This window comes from Heloderma suspectum, chromosome 4, assembly GCF_057233095.1.
Source record: "Heloderma suspectum isolate Gila_16-S chromosome 4, 16-S_ref, whole genome shotgun sequence".
NCBI lineage: Eukaryota > Metazoa > Chordata > Lepidosauria > Squamata > Helodermatidae > Heloderma > Heloderma suspectum.
In genome coordinates, this window is record NC_139461.1 from 165,747,407 (window position 1) to 165,753,808 (window position 6,402).

The following is a 6,402-nucleotide window of genomic DNA, read 5'->3' on the forward strand; positions in this document are numbered from 1 at the left end:
AGCACTAGCTCAATTCCCGGGGCAGGGCGGGGGGGGGGGGGGGGAGATCTACATGAAAACGGAATGAGAAGCACATTGGGGTATTATCTGGGTTTTTATCTGCTGCTGATGGCTTTGGTCCATCAGCAGTAGATGAAGCACAAAAAGCGGAGTAAACCCACTTTTCAAGGATCGAATTGCAGTTGAAATTGCCTTACTTTTGGGTTGAGTGGGTGGAGTTCCATTAGTAGAAGTGAATGTCATCAACCCCATAGATGCTGCTCAGCCAGTGAGAGAGGTTTGCTCCCCATACACCTCCATGCTCCTCTGCTCGGGGAAGTTTCATGGAGCAGTAATGTGCTAGTTTTCCCTGAATGCGCTGGAGCCAGCAGCAGAACTGCTGCTGCCTCCACTTCCCGACCATGAACTAAGCCTCCTCCTCCTGCCCACACTTTTATGAATGAGAGATAAAAGCTAGTTACTGTGAATGGCCAAAGCAACAAATATGGAGATCTCAAGCCCCGAGACAGCGCTGTAGTGGTTTTATGGATGAGAAAGCCAGGCATGCCCGGCCCAAGGATTATTGCTGCCTCAAGCAAGGGGGTGCTGCTGCTGTCTGCCCTGCCCTTGCCCTCACTTGGCCAGTCAATTGGCCAGCCGCCGCCTTGCTCCCGTCCTCTTCCATTGCTACACTCGCTGCCACCTCCCCTGGGCTCTCCTCGTCCTCACCCTGCCCATGTGTGGCTGCCTTGGTGGTTGGCGCAAGAAACACTGGCGAGCTACCATCTCGCATGCTGAGTGAGAACGGAGCTGGCCTGGAGCTGCAGCTGCCCTTCCACGGACTTGTGCGATGCCTCCATTTCTGTTGCTGGCATGGGAGGGGGTGATCTCTCACAGGAGCCCTGTGGCTGGGGCACAATGCAAGAGCAGGCAGGCAGGCAAGAGCAAGTGAAGGAGGCCAAGTGAGCGAATGGATGGGTGTCGGATGTGGCTGCAGCTGAGGTGGCAGGGAGGCAGCAGCAGGCCCTCCTGGCTAGACTGGGGGCAGGGGAGAACGGCGGCACAATCAGAAAGACAGGCTAGATACTCTCACTGGTGTTAGCAACAAATATGGAAATCTGAAAATAGTTCTGTGGCAGTTTTATGAATGAGAAGGGCAGGCTACATACTCTGACTGGCAAAAGCAACTTTTGTGCAGTTGTGAAGGCTCAAAAATGCACAACTACGGTATTATGGAAACACAGGTTGCAGACCGTGCACCCTACTGCGGGGAAAAAGGGAAATGGGGGGAGGGGCAACCCCACCCCTTGATTATGACACTGACAGGTCATAGCCACATCACAGAGGCATGCCTAGGATTTAATGCAGGGGGATGGGGCACATTGCAGCTGAACCACTTGGGAGCCACTTTAACTTAAATAATGCACTAAAGGGAGTTTCAGAAAATGTGGCTTTTCCAGAGGGAAGCTGTGGGATGGCTGCGGATTGGCAGCAGTGTCACCTGTCATGAACAACCCTGATGTGCTGCTGCCCCACACTAAATCAGCTGTGTAGATTGGTCCCAGGTTGTGGCCTCTTCATCTCCACTTCAACTCTGTTTCCCCCCCCCCCTTTCTCCACAGATTAGCTCTCAGCTCAGCTCCTCCCTCCACAGCAAAGCGCTGCTCCCAAGTCACAGAAAGCAAGACAGTGCCGTTGGTTGCTGGGGCCTAGAAAGTGGGCTGTGCCTCTCCCTCTTCTTTATCTATATTAGCCTGGACTATGACAGAATACTTTTTTGCCTGATCATCCTGGAAGGAGGGCTCAGCTCCTCAACCAATCCTCTGCCATCCCCTTCCAAGATTCCTGGTCCAAATTATCTGACATGAGGAAGTAGAGCAATGCACCACTGCATTAGTGATCCAGCACCCATCCATCCATCCATCCATCCATCCATCCATCCATCCTTCCATTAAAAATAAATAAATTCCAGTACGTTGTTCAGATTGCTGCAAATGCACATTTTGCCATTCCTCAGAACAACAGTGGAACCGGAAATAATGAGACAAGGGACGTCTGCTCATCCCTACACATAACTTTGTGGACACCCCACCAAGAGACTCCTTTTTTTCCCAGTGCTCAAGGGAGGTGCGCAGTAAGGGCTTCTCTATATTATGGAAAATCCCACAGCCTTACCAGGGCTTTCTGCTTCCCTTTCTCTGGCACGATTAGAATGGGCTCCTTTAGATGACGAACATGTGGTGTGGAATTGAAATGCCCTTTCTCAGCAGCCTTACCAGGGCTTTCTATATTTTCAATGAAAAGCCCCATCTAGTGGCCAAATTATAGTGTTATGCTGGCATTACACACTGGCAATATCCTGCTTTAAAAAAAAAAATCCAGCTTATCTCCGATCTTTTTGAAAGCAGGATAAACAGGGAAAGCATGGGAGATGTCCTGAAGGTTGACGATGTCATGTAAAGGACTCACAAACTTCCCTGAATCATGACTGTGCAATAAATTGCTCATGTAGAGATCCCTATGTGTCTGTATACGAACAGGCCATTGTGCAAATTTCTTGCCGTTTTAATGAAGTAAGGTAGGAATAAAAGTGCAGATTAAAGTATGAACCAAAGTGTTCATTCTGTTTTTGGCAGACATTAATGCAGACTCTCAAAGCCAGCGTTGGGAATGTGGGCTTGGCCCCCTCCTCTTTTTGTTAATTTTAACCATGTTTTAGTGCTGCATCTACATGGAAACTAACCATTGTTAATGATCATGAGAGTCCCCCTTTTAATCAGGATTTAATGCAGGCCTGCAAACCTTGGCTAGGGAAACTTGTAAGTGGGAAATACGGTTAGCCTCAGTGTAGATGTGACACTAAAACTTAGTTAAGGCTGCCAAAAGGAGTGGGCGGGAGCCCCCATTCCCAAGCCTGGTTAGTGTCAGGGCAAACGTTAACAGTGAGCCACAGAAGGGGAGCAGGAGGGGACATGGATAAGGCAGGAGGAGGGAGCACAAGTTCCCAAGGCTGGCTCTCAAGCCACGATTTTCAGGAAAACAGTGTTATGTCTGTACCAGACCATAGTGTTGGCCTGGGAAGCACCTGCCAGTAGCAACACAGCTGTGATTTACTTATTTTTTTTAAGTTATGCAGTGCTATCAAATAAAGCATGTCTCCTGGGAATCCAGTCATTACTGTTAATCATCTCAGTTGTAGCCTCTCGTTTTCATCACTTCCCAACTCTACACATCAAGATCTCCAAGCTTCTAGTGCCAATAAAAATTCCTCATGTAGCCTTCCCCAGCCTGGTGCTGATGGCTGTGCTGGCTGGGAATAATGGGAGCTGCAGTTCAATCAATCTGGAGGGCACCAGGTTGGGGAAGGCTGTCCTAGGACTGCAAGGAGTCAGGCCTTCACTAGGAACCAGATGATCACCGGGTTCAAGTATCTCCTGCTTCCTCCATGCAGAGCGGCCTAAACGTTCCCCGGGAGACAGGTGTCCAGACGAAGCAACGCCTGTGTGGTCCATCCTGCCTCACAGCCACAGCCACCATAGGAACCACGGCTAAAATGTCCATTCTTAAAGGACTTTCCCAGCCATGGCTTAATGCCCCATTTCTTCCTTGTGGATTTTGTGGCTATTATTATAATTGATATGTTATTGGTTTTAATTTGAAATTGGTATGTTGCTAAAGCAAAATATATTGGGTCATTGTCTGCCACAGCCTCACTGAGCATGGAATTTGGACCCTGTGGTGGGGCTGAGTAGCATACTCAGTACAGCCCCCACCCACCCCTGCCACATATGGTGGCCAACTAGGGACCTGATAAACCTTCAGCCTTTTCTGTCTGCCTTCAAAAATAAACAGGGTGGATGGGAATGCCATCTATCTGACAGGCTACAAAAGATGGCTGGTGGGCTGTGTTCAGTGCAGCGGGCACTTGCGCAAGCTCACTTTAGCCCTGCAGTCTTGCTGGCCTGTGAACTCCATAGTACAGGGAGTGAACTTGATAATGGATTCATGTAATGGGGTGCGGGTTTGTGTGTGGTGATACCTCACTTGCTGTTGCTGTAGAGGGAGATAAGTATTGCTCTGATGATCTGTAGAATTAATCATGAGGTAAGATGTGAGCCTCCCCACACAGAGAACCTGTGAAAGGCAGCCTTTTCCCCACCCTCCGGTTTTGCCTCCACAGCACCTTTTTCCCACCTCCATACCCATTAATGGAGCATGCCAAATGGAGCAATCCAATGGTGTTGTTAGGAAGCCTACCCCCACAGGTCCTCCCTGGGGGTGGGCTCCCCTCTCTCACCCTCAGGGATAGTTTTCAATATTCCAGCCCCATTTAATGTAATTGGGTGGGCTGGAATAAGGAGATGCAGAAACAAAAACTACGGGTCTTCCAGAGGGTGGGCTCTCTTCCCCCACCTTTGAATTTTCCACTTGCTGTGTTGGCTTGCCCTTGCAGGGACAGGGCTGGATGCTGCAAAGAGATGGTCAGAGATAAAGTCTGTTAATTGGCATTAATTTGCTTTATCTACTTTTGGTTTGTTGCAGAATTGAGATGGGAGCACGACATGAGGAACATTTCCTGTCTTGCTTTTCCATTACATAACCTCTAGGGGGCATTGTGGTATACCAGAATAGTGCAAATGCACAAGAGGAAGTTGCACTTCTTTCACTTTCAGAATTAAATGCCACTACTCCCCTGCTCTACAAAAATTCACTGAAAGTGCTGGATAGCGTTGAAACTGAAGGGTCACAATGACATCTAAAGAACCCATAAACAACCATGAGTAGGGAATGATGAGTGCGCGATAAATGCCTCATGTAGAAAAGTGGTGGTGGACTATTCTCCCAAGCTCTCAGAATGGCTCAGAAAAATTACCCAGAGTTTTCCCTAAAAAATTCCATAATTTCTTGGGGGGGGGGGGTAATTTCTAAGTTAATCCAAGGGGAATTTCCTAGAACTTGCCCATTTCTGCTTTCAGGTTTCACATACCTTATCCCTACAATAGCCTGTAAAGTAGGTCAGTATTTCTATCCCCCATATAACAGATGAGGTCTAATGCTGAGGGAATAGCAGTTTTCTCAAGAATACCTAGGGACTTCGCATCTTAGGTGAGATGTTAACCAGCAACTGTCCAGATAACATCTGAGGGCCAAACTAGCTAATATGTAAAATGCATGAATGCGTGTTTTTAAAATTCTAAATAATAACTTTGGGATGGAGGCTGTTTGGATCTGAACCATGCCACTCAGTCTTTTAACCCTTTCCTTCTGTTAAAATGAAAATTGTAGGGGCTATTGGCTCTGGGAGAGATGCTCCCATTGATAATCCCATTCCATTCTGAAGCAAATAGTCTCTCTCTCTCTCTCTTTCTCTCTCTCTCTCATTCTTTCTTTCTGTGTGTGTGTGTGTGTGTTAGGTGGGGTGGGGGGAGCGGATTTTCATCAGAACTGCAACAGGAGGTCCCAATGCTGGTTTTCCCATAGTTGCTATTTAAATTAAATAACAACTAGACAGGTGAAACGCATTCACACATTTCACTTATTTATTCATTCATTTCATTTCTATACCACCCAATAGCTGAAGATCTCTGGGTGGTTCACAAAAATTAAAACCAAACAGCACACAATAAAACACTATAAAATATATAGAACATTAAAACCACAATATAACAATACAACCACAATAAAGCCAAGCGGCAGTGCAGGAATTTAAAATACAGATTTAAAACAGCAAAGCTAAAAGTCTAGAAAGCTACAATGCTAAAATGCCTGGGAAAATAAAAAAGTCTTCACCTGGTGCCAGAAGGAATACAATGTAGGTGCCAGGCGAACCTCACTAGGGAGCTCATTCCACAGCTGGGGTGCCACAGCAGAAAAAGCCCTCCTCCTAGTAGCCACCTGCCTCACTTCCTTTGGCAGGGGCTCATGGAGAAGGGTTGCTGAGGATGATCTTAAAGTCCGGGCAGGCACATATGGGAGAAGGCGATCCTTCAGATAACCTGGCCCCAAGCCGTTAAGGGCTTTGAATGTTAATACCAGCACTTTGATTAGGGCCCGGAAATGGACTGGCAGCCAGTGCAGCTGGAAATGGACTGGCAGCCAGTGCAGCTGGAAAAGTACTGGCGTAATATGAACCCGCTGGCTAGTCCCTGTTAACAATCTTGCTGCCCTATTTTGGACCAGCTGAAGTTTCCAGACCGTTTTCAAAGGCAGCCCCACGTAGGGATGGCGGAGAATTCCGCCACGGATTTCAGTGAGGCCGAATGCACTGGCATTCGGCCCCCCGAAATCCGTGGTGGAACAGCCTGCCCCCTGCCCCCCCTGCGGATTCCCCCCGGGACGAAGCTTACCTGGGGCGGATATTCCGGACGGCGGCCGCTCCAGCGGCGGCTGCAGCGGCGGCTGGTCTTTTGACTGGCTGCTGCA